Source organism: Anser anser (assembly GCF_964211835.1).
Source record: "Anser anser genome assembly, chromosome: 17".
Taxonomy (NCBI): domain Eukaryota; kingdom Metazoa; phylum Chordata; class Aves; order Anseriformes; family Anatidae; genus Anser; species Anser anser.
The window spans coordinates 5,106,799-5,123,475 of NC_139738.1; the positions used below are offsets into that span (position 1 = coordinate 5,106,799).

General features: G+C 55.8%; 1 protein-coding gene across 2 annotated transcripts in view; it reads right to left on the reverse strand.

Moving 5' to 3' along the window:
- The window catches only part of CASZ1 (castor zinc finger 1), a 183,652-nt gene that overhangs the window by 163,351 nt on the left and 3,624 nt on the right, over window positions 1-16,677 (reverse strand). The window lies entirely within an intron of this gene.

Below are 16,677 nucleotides of genomic sequence, written 5' to 3' on the forward strand. Positions count from 1 at the left end.
GGGTGCCGTAACGTCTGAGCTGGGGCACGCAGGAAGAGCCTTATGGCAACTAGAAACGTTCATGCACGTGCATATTTCTCCTTGGCAAAAAAAGTACAGACCCAGTTCTTCCAAATTTCTAACCACCAGCAGCTTTGGAAGGCTTCAGCTGGAGCTGCAAGGGTCAGACACCTCTCCAAAATGGGTGCCTCGACCTCCATGCTCTGCTCCTCTTTTTTAACTTCACCTTCTGCTTATATTTTTCCACGCCTGCAAATGATATCCCTTTAAAATCAAACCTTTGATTTCATGTACGGTGAGATGGTATCATTCGATGAAAGGTAACTGTAGTTTACAGAAGGACATGAGAAAGGAAGGGGTTGTCATTTCCAAAATAATGTTAGGAAAGGAAAAAAGGAAACAGAAGACGGGTCACAGTTGGACATGGAAACCACTGAGGCCCAGGACTAGAAGAGACACAGGCACACGAGCAGATCCCCTGGCTCCGGCTCATCCACGTCTGCAGGAAAGGACTCGGAGCAGCAGAGAGGAGAGGTAAATTCAACCTGGTACGAAGCAGGACAGCTCTGGCCTTCCTGCATCTGTCACACACTTTTTCTTAACGTTTGCATTTCTGTGTTTTCTAAAGTGTGCAACAGAACCAAATGAAACTAAGATGAGCTTTAAATATTTGATGTAATTTATTTCTCACCAAGTTTTTCCCCATTGTACCTCTTTTGGACAGTAACATAACCGGCGTGACTTTTTGGTGTGACTAGCCCCTAAGCCATTACATCTGACTCTAGATACTGCAGAGAGAGAACGAAATCATTTAAAAATGAAAGTAAGCAAAATGCCCAATGGAAAACTTTCCTGGTCACATTTTTGTCTTTGAGAATTTTTTCCCTGTTTGTGTAAAAAGGAGAGTTCATTCGAATCAGTAACATTATTCCTTCCCCCACCTGCTAACGGGGATTTCAGTTTCTAACCAAGGCTGTGTTTCCTTAATATACAAAATAAAATGATTTTCAATGAAACCTACATTTGGATAGTTGGTTTTTTTTTCTTTTTACAGCTCGCTGTATTGTGTTATGAAATCAAACATCTGTCCCTGTGAAAGGAGCCTTATCTCACGCTCACAAAGCACCTCTCCTCCCAGCAGCTCCAGCAGGAGGCAAGGTCCGTGCCGGGGCCACACAGCGCAGGTGGGGAAGGCGGCGCGGCCGCGGGGCACAGCCGGGAGCACACTCTGGGGCACGGGGACAGTTCCCACTGCCGAGCGAATTTCCCACTCCTGTGCAAAGAGACAGCTCATCCTTACAGGCACCAGCTGAGGGACACTCGTAAATTATAACATTAAAGAAACAAAGTCTAAAATCTCCTGCAGAGAACTGGTGGTGCCGCTGAACTACTTCAAGGTGTGGGGCAAAATACATGGGCCTCTCCGATAGGCAAGGAACACGTGAGGCACTAGAATTAACACCAGTTTACCTGGGAAGGCAGTCAGGTCCTTCATTCCCAAAACTGTCCAAAGGAAGAGCTGCAGGAAATCTAGAGGCTACCCCCGGTTTTAAGACAAATGAGAAGCAGCCCAGGGCAGATGCAACGTGCCAGTCACCAGTGACTGGGTGACGAGGACACGCAGGCTCTGACCACGTCCCCACCACGTCCCTCAGCACAAGACAACGCCGGCACGAGGCCGAGCACAGCAAAAGGCTCCCGAGCTGGCTTTCAACATGGTTTCGATGCAGGAACTGGAACGTGGCAAAGCCTCACCGTGCGCGTTTGGCACTATGCAGAGCACGGAAATACTGCCGTCCCCCCCTGGGCTTCTTCCCAGACCCGCCTGGCCCTCTTGTCTCTTCCACGGACCACACTGCTTCCCCCAAGCTGAGCCTGCCATAGGTACAAAGGAGGCTACAGGCTCGGTGAGGGTGCAGGAGGTTGCCGGAGCAGCAAAGCCCCGTAGTGTGAGCAGGGAAGAAGAGATCCCATCGCGCGGGAGCTGGGCCGGGCTGTGAAATCTGCGATTAGGCATCTGGAAAGCCATCTGAGAAAGCAGGCTCGGGGAGGCAGTAGGGGACTGAACACCTCCTCCTCCCTGGGTGGCGAGCACTCCCATCTCAGCGTGCCCGGCCGCATCCTCCCGACCCCAGGTGTGAGACGGGCGTGCGGGGGCACAGCGGCCGAGGGCAGGAAGGAAGGAAGGGAGCTACAAGGAGGGGCTGGGGGAGCAGGACGAGGGAAACGAGGCAGGCGAAGACCGGGAGGCAGGTGACAGGTACAGCACTATCTGCCTCTATTGGCAGTATCTCAAAACACTGCTGGAAGCCACCTTGGACCAGAGAGCGAACCCGGGAGCCCCAAACTCTGGATGTGGGTGTGCAGTGAGCGCTAAATGACTGGCTAGGTGTCTCGCCAAGCAAAGCAGTCTCGTTCAGAGGCTGAACACAGCCACAGGACAGCTCTAACAACTCCACAAGAGCTTTACAGTTAACCTAGCTCTCTACTTCCACATTTCCACTCCTGAGCTTTCCGGTTTCCTTGAGGACGGTCAGCGATGAGCCCAGAGCAGCAGCCTGCCACCGAAACAGAGCGAGCGAGAGAGCTCGGGGGCCTGGGGGTTCCCACGACTGCCTTCGCCAAGCCGTTCTTCCTGCCCCGAGCCAGGAAGAGCTGCACGGGGAGACCAAACCTGCCCTGCAAAGTCCCAAATCCAAGTCATGCAAATTCCAGCCTTCCTCCAAGCACTGATACCAACACAGGGACTCTGACTTCATCAAACAGATGAAGGAAATGGGAAAAGGAGGGGGGGCCTTACTGCCTACACACACCCCACCTCGGGCAATAGAGGGGGTGTGAATAATGGAGCAGGTTCAGCAGCCAACAGCGTTCAGGGTCGAGTTAGTAATCCTCTTTTTCCATTTCCGTTTGCTATTTGATGTAATTATAGTTTTTGATTGAAATCCACCCGGAGTGTAACCCCTCTGCGTAATGTACTGCTTAAATCCTTGGGTACACAACCACGCTGCTCCCCAGACTTGCCTGGAATAGGAAACCATTTCAATGCCAAAAATAAGTCTTTGCTTTCTTTGGTAACGCCCTCGGTCTTGGCTCAGCCTCTGCTTCATCCACCAAAGAAGAAGGGCAGGGAGTTTGAGGGCTGCCTGATGCCACCCATGGGCTAGCAGCTTCGTGCTAGAAGTTGAGCCTTCAAGAGGGTTTACAAACGTCTGACGCTTCGTCAAAGCGCTAGGAGAGGTTGCACAGTGGCAAGAACACGAGCCCTGGAGCCTGGCCTCAATTTCCCAGTGGATTTGCTGCTCTCCGAACCACGAACACCAGCACGGCGAAGCTCTGTCCCGCCTTTGCGTGCAGTGCTTTCTGTCCTGACAAGGCTTCTTGAGGCTAAAATGAACAGATGATATTCATGATCCGAAGGAAAGCTGGGAGATCTGCCTGGCTGCACGATCAGATAGACGGAGCTGGTTTTTCCTCTCCAGCTCCCTCCGTACCACCTGGCCAGGAATGCGGGGCAGCAGCTAGACCAGCAGCCCAGGCACCAAGCGAGTGCCTCGGCGATTACAAACCACGGCAGGAGCAGCCTGCAGCAGCGCGACCGGGCTGGCAGCAGAGTCACTGACGCTTGGGGACAGAGACTGCCAGGGAACAAGGAGTGTTTCAGGCACCCATCAGTCTGTTACCAGAAGGGAAAGGGTTCTCGGAGGGCTTCACACCAAAATCGGGACCTCAGCCACCGTATGGGCAGGCACGCAACGCATAGCCTTGCTCCAGAAAGGCAACCCATCCTGCGAGGTGGAGCCAAAAGGTGCCAGGACAATGACTGAAGGCATAATTTCACTCAAGAACCAGAAAAAAATCTTCTTTTCACCCATGCAGGAGAAACATGGTTCCCCTGGTGCTAGCATTGCTTGAAAACAGAGCTATGTGTGCAGGTCCGAAGACGGTAACTGGAAGCCTTCCCTAGGACCAGAACGGGGCCTTTGGCACTTGAAAAAGTGACATTACAGCTGCAGCTCTGCCCCCTCGTTGGCACAGGGAGAACGAAGCTCTCAAAATTACCTTGTGAGATTTTCAGATCCATTGCAGGAACTTGGAAGGGTCCAAGCGAGCTGCCAAGCGCTGGATGCCTCCACACCTGGAGACGCCCGGCTCCCAAAGGCACGTAGCCAAGCGGCGCAGGACCTTTGGAACCACACACGGCTCCTCGGCCCCGATTCCGTATCTTTGCCCTTTACAGCATCATTTATATCAAGGCTAAGCAGTGGCAAAACAGTGTGATCGGAACAGCTATGGCAAACAATTTTACGGAGGTGAAAGGGACCAGATAATGCGCCCATCCCTTTCCATTTCACACCAAGGGAGTCCTGCCCGAAGGAGGTCACTGAACCGGCAGCCTCGGGGACCGGAGGCACCTCCGCGGGCAGCGCCGTGACTCAGGGGTGAATCAGAGCCCGGCCGCCCATGGGCTGGGCTACGGCACTGAGACGACGACAGCGAAGCAGGAGAAGGAAACCAGTACAGGCGGCGTGAGCACGGGCTTCCAGGAGCTGGAAAGCAAAACCCACTCAAAGCCTCCGTGCTTCTAGGAACTCTGAGAGCATCCGCGGGCCCTGGTCACCATCGCCTCTTTCATCAGCAGGAGCTGTGGAGCCAGCATGGGGCACAGTGCCCCGCTCTGCCCCTTCCCGACGCTCACAACAGCTGAAGGGGCTCACCAGCAGACCTCGGCTTGCCCAGCAGCTCTCCCACTCGGCTCCAGCCCGTCCTCCCGGTGGTCCCAGGCAGGCAGCCCTTCTTTCTCCTATCAGACATCTCTGTCTCTCTGAAATATTCAGATGATTTGGTTTTGTTCTCCTCTCCCCCACATCAAATCCTCCCCCTGCTTGTGGAAGCGGTGGATTTCACCCAGGCACAGGAGGCTAATTTACACCCTTCAGGGTTTAAAATAGCAGTGGCGTAAATGAAAAGTCCAATTTCTTCAAATTTGCATTGTAAAACCATCCTTCAACTTCCTTGAAATAAATTTTACTATTTTATTAGTGCAAACAAAATGGTAATAAAACACTAATACAGCGCCTTGTATCCAGGGGAAGAGCTAAAATTAACATAGACCGAGCAGTGTTTGCTATTACATTCAATTACCTTTTTACTTGAGATTTACATTCTCATCCCCTTAATCTCCATAGTGGTGGCTTTGAAATCGTTCCCCACAGTCATTCCTGCGTGTGGAATGGGCGGCAGGGAAGCCGCTCGCTCGCCACCACCGCTCCTGCTGCCAGCACCCCGGTGCCAGCCCCCTCCTCCCTCGAGACCCCCGGGCAGCTCCCCCGGCGCCCCCGAGCACCCCGGCAGCGCTCGCCTCCTCCGTTGGGCCCGGCTCTGGACGTCTCAACTCCAGACAAATCCACCAGCAGCGGCAATACAGCCCGTGTTGCGTAGCTGCCTTTCATCTGGCACTGGACCCTAGCTCTCCGCTCCAAGCCGCGGCGCAGACAAGTTTTATTATCTCCATTGTGCAGAGACAAAAACCAAGGCACGGGCTGAGGACCGGTCTGAGCGCGGTGGCTCAAAGCGTAAATCTGCAGGAGCGTTATTTTGTCGCCCAAGTATTCCAGCTTTCGCCTGGGACTCGCCGAGGTCAGGCTCTGTGCTGCTGTTGCTACCTGGGATCACATCCTGCAGCCCAGGGGGCTCAGACCCCCCGGCTCAGCACCGCTCAGCACCGCCTTCAGGAAGAGAGCAGCCCCAGCACTGCCTGATGAAACTCAAGAGAACCCGTGCCGAAAAGGAAGGACGCCAAGGGTGCACCCCAAGGTAAATGCAAGGAATCTACTCCCCCAGTACCAGGGGAACGCATATTTGGATTTTCTTCGTCTATCATACAAGGCATGTCAGTGATTTTGGCCATCATCGGAGGGGCAACACTTCCTAAGAGACCTCCGGGAAGTGCAGCATCAGCCAGCACCGCTCCAGCTGCAGGCAGTGACGTTGGTCCTCTCCATTCTTCCTTTTCGTGCACTACGACTGCACACCCCTCTTACACACCGACTCAAAACACGTAACCTCTCTCCGGAGAGCACGGCCAGCACCTGCCTCGCTGATGATACAACTTCGTCCGCTCATTTTGACGCAGCACGTCGTGGTGCCCACGTGAGGTAGCGGAGATGAAGCAGCGCAATGCCCTTCCAGCCTGGCCAAGGAGAGACCCAACGGCCCTTCACCCCGGGCTGCTCACAGCCCCGCTATTCCTCCGCACACGACACGTGGGCTCGGTGCCCCACGGAGCTCTCGTAACGGCCCCAGCCAAGCCCCAGGCTGCACAGGGCCCCGTGTGGCCCGCAGGGTACCCGCAGTACGCACCAGTGAGCTGGCTGTAACCCCCCTGCTGGAGCCCAGCCCCGCCAGAATCCATTTCGTCCCATACAGCACAAGGTCACTCTGATTTCTAGCGCCTCTCGGGCAGCTGTTCCACGATTCCCAATTCTTCTTTTGAAAGAACGTCATTGTGGGCGATGCAGCAGAGGTTTCAGGCCAACAACAAGCTGCTCAGAGAGTTCTCCTGTGACTGGGTCTATTTCCTACCACTTGCTGGTACAGGAGTCCTCTTGGCAGGATCCCTGACAGCTGCCTCCGAAGTCCTCCTCTTCTCATCAACAAACCCTTCTGGTTTCTGTTTTTCAAACCACGACTTGCGTGCCTGTCCTCTGAACAGCTCGTCTGCCCCTCCTGAATGGTGTGGTCCTTCATCCTTTCTTCCATCCTTCAGGATGGATAGAGGGGAAGGGTCTTGCATCAGTCAGCTAGATAACCCTACATTAAATCATAAATCCCCCCTTCCAAGGACAAAGGTGTCCGCAAGGAAACCTTTCATCCATCCACCTTCTGGAAGGCAGCACACAAAGGCCCTAGTGCAAACAGAACTATCACAAGACACCTGAGCAAAACAAAAACCTCAAACAATAACACGGAGGAAGAAGAAAGCTGCCCAGGAGCACAGGGCTGAGGTTGGTTTCAGCTGGTCTTCTGCCCCTTTTTTTCTGTTCTCTTCCCCCCGCTCCCCTGAACAAAAGGAAGTTTGTTGTCAGGCTCAAACATTTCCTGGGCCTTGTCCGAGTTCCACCTTGTTTTCTTTTTCTTTACTCCCCACCCTGTACAAATAAAGCAAAAACCAACTGGCACCACCTGTGATGAAAGGACAACGAAATGCAGAATTTTATCTTTTCTTTCTTTTCTCCCCCCCTCCTTTTTCCTGGCCAAGAGTTTTGGGCAAAGGACAAAAGGTATTGTTGGGTAAGCACAATTCCAGCGGCTGAGTCACGCTAAGACACTGAAGTGCTGGCTGCTGACGGGGTGAAGGAAGCCAAGCTGCTGCTCCGCGAAATGCAATGAAAACGCCGGCAGCACCGCTGCGAGCTCCGCCGGCCCCAAGGCACATGGGGCGAACAGGAGTCTTGCAGTAAGGAATCAAACCCAGCACAGATCTCTTCACCTGAGGAAATTTCTGGATGAAAGGCTGTAACGTAGAGGCTAGGCATGCTCCTCCCTGAAGACCAGAGAGGTTGGGAAGGTGAGCACAAGATGGGTACGATCCCTACTTATGACACGGGAAGGCTTCGACGTCACCTGCTCTCCATCCGAGGCTGCTTTGCTTCCTCTCCCGACACCAGCCAGCCCCACGGCCCCTGCCCCACGCCACCTCCCTCCTGCTGCCCTCGCAGCCCCGAACACGGCCGTCGGGGCCGGGGGCTTCCAGGCTCTACCACCAGCGGGAAGCAGCAGCCCCTTGCTGGCTGCAAATTAAGCGGTGCCCCAGGCGGGCACTTGCTTGGAGCACGTTCAAAAGCACGCCGTAGACCCTGCAACTCAATGGTGCATCTGGGGGAGCTGGAGCACTGCCTGTTTGTTTATTTTATGATGCACTTTGGTCTCTCTCAGTTGCGCTGTTATCCTACACCTGTTCGCTCCCCTTTCTCCGGGCTGATAACAGGCAGTACGTTGTGCGGAGCGGGCGCCTGGCCTGGCTCCTGCTGCTCTTAATGAGGCACGTGCGCTTGGCTCCCGACTATCCGTGCTCAGGGTAATTTGCTTTCCTTCGGTGGGCACAGCCGGTTCAGCTCCGTGGGGAGCGAGGTGCCCACGTGGATCTGAACGAGAAGCATCTCCGTGTCGGTCGACCCTCCCCAGGGCAATCCCTGCTCCCTCCATCTCCCTGCCCACCGCTCCTGGACCCGCGCTTGTGCAGGGTGCTGGATCGCTGCCGCGTTCCTTCAGCGCAGCCCTGGCCTCTTTCAACAGCTCTGGCATCATTTCATGGCAGACCCCATGACACACGGAGGCGGCTGAGAACAAGGAACCATGCTTTTCCAGGAACGGAGAATCCAGATTTTCTGGTTTATACATTTTCCCATCTGGATTTGTTTTGCTGTTCATAGGGTAGATACCAGAGATAAGGCAAGAAACGTAAAGAAATATCAGAGCAGTGGCAGCCCCAACGGGCTCACATGAATTTCTTGCATGTCACAATCTCTTGTTTGGGCAGAAATTTGAATGCGTTTTCCAGCAGCAACACAGATAAACTGGCATCTCCCCCGGGGGCTGTTTCAGCTCTGCTCTGCCTACGGGTTCTGGAAGGTAGGAGCTGAGCGGCTCGGACATGCCCGCTCTCAGGACTGTCTCCACGAAGGCCTGGTAACTTCTCTGCCACTTGCACGGCAAAAACCAAAAGCGGCCGAGACTTCTTGGGGTGAAGCTCATTCGAAGAGCCTACAGACAAGCAGTTTATTGCTTGAAACAGCTGGAACGAAAGATCGTGTTGGGAAAATCCTGCACAAGCTCCCTAACGGCACAAGAAGGAACGAGTAGGTCATCCTCGCGTAACAGAACCCAGAGCTTCACCTCTCCTCCGCGGCACAGGGCCTGCTGGAGCCTGCCCTGCGGGGAAGAAGCCCCCAGGATGGCAGACGAGGGGCTGGGAGACCTCCTAAGCCCTACCTAGCTCAGTCCCTGCTCTCAGGGCAGGGCACGGGACCTGCCAGGGCCCCCCGCCCACCCCACGGCTCTGCGCTGCCTTCGTGCCACTGCTGGCAGGCAGAGGAGGGTGAACTAGAGCAGAGACGGGGCTGGACCCCGAGGGCTTGGCAGGTGAAGCAGCTCCAGGAGCGGAGCCGGGGGGCAGGGGCTGTGTACACTCATCCTCCCCTGCGCCCCGCAGCCAGGCTGCCGAATTTACACAGCAAGGACAAGTCGGGAGAGGCGGCGCGGCGGCTGTCAGCTGGGAGCCTCAGCACACTAAGCTCCTGGTTAAATGTTTTCATCAAAACCAGAGCGAGAAAGTGCAGAGCAAACAGCACCAATTAGAGGCTGGGATGGAGCTTCTGCCAGCGAGCCGGGGAGAGAGAGGGGCATGAGTCACCTTAACCCTTCGGGAGCCAGCGGCACTCCGCGGCGGGGAGGAGGAAGACGAGGAGGAGGAAGACGGGGAGGAAACCTGCCTCAAACCTTTCGCTTGCGTCCCCCTGTACTCGTTTCTGCGCAGGAAGCTGAGTTCAGGAGTGAGTGCTTGCTGTGTTCAGAGCCAGGTTATCCGCGCAGCCTTTCCCTCTCTGTTCCTGTACCTGGGGGAGCCTGAGCCAGGTGAGCTGCCTGCGCCGTGAAGATGCCTCGAGCTGGCTCGGGGAGCAGGACAGAGGCCCAGGCAGGACAGTGGCTGGCCAGCCCTCCAGCCATCCCTGCCTGCCAGCAAGCAGAAAGCGTCACAGGGGTTTTGCTCAAGGTGGAGGTGTCAGTGAGAGCAGCACGGCAGCACCCCACGCCTCCTTCCAAGACAAAAGGATTTGTCTCAGACAAAACATCTCCCCATCCAAGCCACAACGAAATGCAGCGTAAGGGAGGGGGAAGGACCAGGCAGGTACACCGCTCTGCCCCCAGACTGCCTCGCCGCTGCTCATTGTCCCATTTCTTAACATTTAAGAGGCGATCACAATTCAATTGCATTCTTGGGCTAAATTCCCTTTCACTGCAAATAACCCATTTCTGTTTGCAGCAAGGACTGAGCACCGACACGCCAGAAGTTCAGCTCTCTAGGAGCACCGGAGGCTGTTGCAACATTACAGGTGCTCGGGGAGACCGGTCCCTTCTGCGGCAACCAACTCAAGTCGGAGCCAGGCCTCTCGCAGCCGCTCACGCAGCCACCCACGGCCTCCACCTCAGCACCGGGCTGCGCAGCCCTGCAGCGGGGGCCCCAGGCTGTGCAGGGACCGAATCCTGCCCCCCTGGCGCCGGGGGCAGCAGCACGGTGACAGCTTTGGGCAGCTTGCTGCGAGGGGGTCTCCCTGTAACGCGGCGAGGGACGGGACGGCACGGCAGGACCTGCTGCTACCGAGATCCAGAGGCATCCACGCATGGCAGGAAGGTAAAAGCTAAGGGAGGAGAAGTAACAGCAGCTTACGTGGGCGAGACCCCGTTCAGTTTAAGGGGCAGGAGGGCTACGGGTGGTGCAGTCCAGGACCCAGCACTCCACAGTTACATGGCCGAAGCCGGGGCCTCCCAAAGTTGGGAATTTCAAGCATACCACGACCACTGGAGCAGACGGTTTCAGATCCTGCTGAGCCAGCTTGTGGCTGTGTTCAAAATTGAGTAAATTTACAGCTGTAAGCTGGGAGTTTATACAACCCGTAACTTGTTAGGGATGGCTGACCAAGCCAGAACGATCGCTCCCCAGCCGACAGGGCTCTTATTGGTTAGACCTTTGAGTGCCTGGCAGATTTTATTATTTTTCTTTCTCTTTTTCTTTTGCATTACAGAGGGGGGGTTGAGGGGGAAAGGACAGGAAATATTTATTTTTGTTCCTTTCCTCTCCCAAGACAAATTGAAATTAGATCTCAGGCTTAATCCACCACGGACCCCTCAGTGCATCAGCGGGGGACCACAGCACACCCCGAGACCATCTCCCTGGACAAGGCTGGTGCATTTTCCTCGCTCCGTGCAGCGCTGCAATGTGAACAGCTCCAAAGGACTCGGTGAATTATCACCAGTTAGGAATTATCACCAGTTAGCCAGGCTGCTCTCACTGCTGGCACCTTCTGCACGGACACTTCCCCCAGTTCGTGCCAGTGCCCAGACCCCCTGAAGGCTGCTCTGCTCCAGCCTGGGCTGCAAGCAGACACAGCCTGAGCCGTGAGAGCTGGGTGCAAGAAGCACAGCGCCCTGCAGAGACCTCCCCCGGCTCTCCTGGGCTGGAGCAGTGTCAGTCCTCAAGAGGTCTGAACCCGGACTCACAAGCAGCAGCACAAGCAGCCCGCCAAGCAGCAGGCAGGCAGCGAGCAGCGAGCGTAAAGCAGGACTCCAGGAGCCCTCTGATGGGAACGAAATCAGCATCACTCAGTGCCTGCAGCGCGAGAGCTATCCAGTCGCAGCAAGGCACGGCGCTCACACGCACGGAACAGCCTCAGCCTAAAACCCTCTGTTTTTATTACAGCCCAGTCCCAGATCTTGTCTGAAAGGCATTTTTAGCAGGAATCCCAAACACGATCAAACTGGGTGAAGGGCTGGGGGCTCTCCTGGACTCCGTCTCCTGTGTGACCGCGCACCAGACAAGGACACGGACCCAGCGCTGAACAGAGGGACGTGTATGCACCTCACCGCTACATCGCCGCGGGCGCTCCGCTCTGCCTGGGGAGGATGCAGTTTTTTCCAGGACGTGGCTCGGGAGCATTAACGCGTCTCCCCTTTACCCCCCGCACTGTCCCGAACACGTAACAGCCCAGAACATCAATAGTTTACACGAGTTAAAGAGCCAGCTGGGGCTTTAGGGACTCACTCAGGCAGGATAAAGCACTCTTTAGCATCCAGCCACCATGTACGGAAATCAAGTACACGGGGACCTTTAGTGAAGTCTTAAAGGGGAAACTGGAAAAGGGGAGATTTCCTCTCTCCCTGCTCTGCGAGCAGGGATCACGCTGCCTGCTGCCGCTCCCACAGTTTAAAATACTTAAGTCCTCCAAGGTGCAGCTTAATTTTCTTTTTTAAAAAAGAAAAGTGTCAGTCTAATTAGATAAATCCTCCGAGCACGTGGCCCGGAGTTCGTCATGGAAATTAACCTCCTTGAAAGATCACAGTGACTGAAATAAGAAACTGTGTGTTTTGGCATAGTGCAGTGAAATGGGAGATGCAGGCTGCATTTCATACACCTTCCCTTTCATAAACCTGCCGCTTCATATCTGCCCTACTGGCCCTGAGCTCGGCACCGAGACTTTATCTCCAAACTCCTGTTTGCAAATCGCTGCCGAGAGGTTACAATAACCCCGGGGAGAGATTTTGCTGGCTCACCAGTGTGAAAGGACACTGCTCCCCCGCTATAAAGCCCGGCCGGCCGGAGGCACCGGCGGAGGGAGGGGCTCGCCACCAGCAGCCCTCCGAGAGGATGCTCTGCAGACACGGCCGCCGTGGGGAGCCGGGCCGGGAGCCGTTTGCCAGCCGCATCACCCAGCGAGCAGGCGAGCGAGGTTCTGCGCAGCCCTCGCTGCCCCCGGCACGGGGACGGGCTGAGAAGGGCGGCAGGGAGAGGGCTTGAGGCCATGAGCCGTGATCGCATCGCTCGGCTTGCATTTGTGCCACCTACGCTCGCGTTGTTGCTCAGAGGGCTCTGCCTCGCCACGCTGGGAAAGGCGCGGGGCTGACAGGGAGTAGAACACCCTGCTCCCTTTGCTTGTAGAAGCAAAAGTAGGAAAGAAACAAGTGGCTGAGCAGCGACAGCCAGCTGCCACCTGCACCTCCCAGGCGAGGCCGGGCCAGGCCCAGGCGGGTTTGTGCCGTCGGGTACCGCGGGCCGGCCAGCCCCGCTCCCGCTAAGCATCCTTCTCCTTGCTAAGCTCCCGCTGCACGCTGTCCTTACAGAGGATTGGGCCCAAAACAGAAAAGCCCCCCAAAATCTGCAGCGTTCACCTCCCTCCCTCCTTCCCGAGCACGACGGATGCCGGCACACGCGGCGCCATGCCGCCCTCCCTGCTCCCCCAGCCCCGGGACCGGCCCCGCGGCCAGAAGGACGTGGGGCAGCCTCAGAGCCCAACTCCGAGGTGGCTTCTTGCACTGCCATCGGAATGACAGGCCCCGTGGCTCCGAATTTGGAACCAACTTATTTTACTTCAACACAGCGTCACCGGTGGCAGACGGAAATCAGGATACCTGCTGGGGGAACACCACCCCAAAATGCCAACGCGGGCAAGGAGCCGCAGGTCCCAAACCGCTAACAGCTCTGCTGACACCGGGCCTTCTCCTACCGTGCCGGTTACACACGAGGCCTCCGCAGGCTCCCGCACCTCCAGCCCTCGGCTGGCCCCGCTCAGCCACACGCGAAAGGCCCTAGCTGACACCTCGCCCCCTGCCATCGCCTGAAAGGCACTAGCTTTTGTCAGTCTCGCCCCCTGCCATCGGCCGGGGCGAGCGTGAGGGGCTGCGGGCAGACCCCTGAGTCCGAGGGCCCATCCCTCCTCGGTCCAAGCCATCCACGGTCTCAGGGCGGTTCGGGAGGCAGGGGGTGCACAAAAACTGCACCCGTGCCCCCTGCTGCTGCCTGCAGCTCCAGGCTGGGGCACGCTGGAAGGGCACTACCGGTGTGACCGGGATGAACTCAGCCCTAATACAGGTCCCTGGTGGTTCCCTGCCAAGTACAGGCAAGCCCCGCAGTTCTATTACTAATAACTTAATACCTAATAATATTACCAGTGTAACACTTAACCTTGAAGCCAAGCACCAGGGCCCAGAAAATCAGCATTTAGCAAGACTTCGCTTCACCGTACTTGGCTTCTCCTCCAGGCCAACTGATCACCACCCCTTCTCACCTGCCCCGAGGTATGCAGAGTCTCTTAAAAAAGGCAAAGATCCTACGTTAGCCAGAAGCTCTGGGCTGAACCAGAGAGAACGGAGACTGCGGGAGGAAAACCAATTCACATGCCTGTAACTGGGCTTGAGGTAGGAGAGCAGAGAGAAGGAGCAGCGGGCATGGCTGCGGGCACAGCACCTTCCCTTCCACCCCGGCACGGGAAGAAGGGCTCTGCCAACCCTCAAATATTTTCTCCAAAAGGCACACGTGCACCCTTCGGGGCGCCGACATCCGCCTGGAGAGGGACGGACCCGGCGGCGCAGGCAGGTTCCCGACTCCTTATGGTGGCAGCAAGCAGCCCGGCCCCTGCCTTCGCCTCCCCGGTGCCTTCCTTGCCACTTCTGCACGGGCTCACAGCCTCCGACACGGCTGCGGACGGGCTGCCAAGGAGGCAGCGCGGCATCTGAATCCTCGGCGCGTTCAAAGAGCTCTCCGCGTTTTGCTGCCAGCCTGAAGTTTGGATGAAGGAGCCCACCAGCGGGAGTGAAGGAGCCGAGCGCCTCGCAGGCAGCCACCTAGTGTCCGCCGCCGCTCGGCCGCATCCTGCCCGCCGAGGCACGGCGCGGGCAGCGGCTTGGTTGAACCGGGAGGAAGAGAAGGAGCCGTGGCGCCCAGCGAGGGCGAGCTGGAGGGGAGCTGGGCACGGGGTGTGCAGGGAGGGAAGCGGCGAGGCGGCACGGTGCGAGGCGAGGCACGGCCGGCTCGCCAACCCACGCGGGACCCTCCAGCGCGAGGGCAGCGGGCGCCTTCCTCCTAGCGAAGTTTGTTGGAGACCACCGCGGGCCCGCAGCTCGCCCCACAGGCCGGCCACGGTCCCAGCCGCCTCTGGGATGCCAACTTGGAGCCAACTTTCCCCGGTCCAGGCCCGCGGGACAAAGCCCAAGCCGGAGCCAGGCGCCCCACCGGCCGTGCCCCTTCCCTCAAACCACTTCCATCCACACCTCCTGCGCTGCCCCCGCAGCAGCCCCCTCCTCCTCGCTCTCTTTCTCTGTGTCCTCGAGACTCCTCTCACCTTGAGGAGTGTTAGGATTACCCAGCATTTACACTCAATGCTCCTCTTTATTCCTTAAGACTTATTAAGAATGATAATGAGCTCCAAAGCAGTGACACGTCTCTCTCTCTCCCCCTCTGTCGCTCGCGCTCTCTCTCTCTCTCTACGTGCCTTTTCCGTCAAAGGCACACAGGACAAATCCGACCAAAAAAAAAAAAAAACCTGACAATATGGATCAAGGACACATGAGGATTTATATTCTACAAATCCAGCCTTTTTTGTTTTTATTATTTCTACTCCAATCCCACCCCCTCCCCTTCTCGCTCACACTCTCCCCCCTCTCCCCCAGCCCTCTCGGACTTTGAACGAGAAAGAAGAAGAAGAAGAAGAAGAAGAAGAAGAGAAGAAGAAGAAGAAGAGGAGAAGCAAGCTGCTTGCCTGGAAAACCTCGTTAACGTGGAGCTCTTAAACGGTTGATTAATTTTAGCAAAATTTACGATGCGCTCTTGCTTTTCTTTGAAGCTGCAGGGTTCTCCACCAAAAGCAAGTGAACTTGGAGGTCCCTGGCACGAGCCCGCCGCCCCCGACGCCGGGGTGCCCGCGGCAGGACGGAGAGCCCGGGGCACGGCGTGGAGGCACTCGCCCTGCCGGGTGCTCCAAGTGCTTCGATTCAAATCCCTTTAGCGCAGCCTAACAACCACGACCTTAAGCTCCCAACTTCTGGCTGTTTAACTGCCCACGAAGAGTTTTTTAAAAATCACTAGCCGGTCCTCAAAAAACAAAAGGCAGGAGGGAAACAGGAGCGCCCGTTCCTGAGGTCTCCCCAAGTTGGAGCTGTTGGTGCCACACAAGCGCCAGGCTCTCGGCTGCGTTAGAAGCATCAGGGCTCTCCCACAGCCACCTTTAAACCTGCTGCGTTTCGCCAGAGGGAAAAACCGAGCCTAAGGAAACGCAATATAGAGATTTATACGCATCCTGAACTATACTTCAACATCTCGGCCGTCTCCCCAGCTTCCTCCTAGCCACTATTTGCTTTTATTCTTTGTCTCCCTCTGCTAGGCTCTGTTTTTCTGATATAGACATCAGGAGGTTAAGGGCTCAATTATCAAGTCTGTTGAATCCTCAGCTTCGCGTTACTTAGGGTTTCTCTGCTGCTCTTTGGAAACTACGGTGCAAAATCCCTTTCTTTCTTGGCTTTCCTTTTTCTTAACCCGCACCGTCTGCTTCCTACACGCCCCACGTGCGAACCCACAGATCTATCTGGGCTGGATGGAGAGAAACCATGCACTGGTTTGGGAGGCAGGAGCATTAATAAAAATAAGCCTGCGAGTGCCTAGGCAGGCTGAACCTGAGGCATTTGCGATCTTGAAACCTAAAGTAACATCCACATGGAATTCACAAAATATGATTCGAGTGGTTCTAATTAGCCCCAGTCTGTGGAAAAATTGGAAGGAAGCGGCTCTTTGATTAATGTTACAAACCAGAAAGGAAACAGATTTTAGAAGTTAAAGTAGCAGCATTGTGGAATACAGAATCATTACCAGCATACATTTACGATACCTGCCTCAATCAGATGGGTTGGGGTTTTGCTTTTAGGGTTTTTTTCCTTTTTGCTTGAAGAAAAAAGGAACATGGGATGCGAGTAAAAGCTTTTGTTTATGGAAGTGTGCGGCGCTTTTATCTCCCGAGGAATTTATATAGCTGGACCGTGTATAAATCCTTCGGAAAATGAAATTAGCAAAAACAAAACAGGAGTGAGGGTGCCGGTGGGCGGGGGGGAGAAAATCACCACCTCAGTAAATCA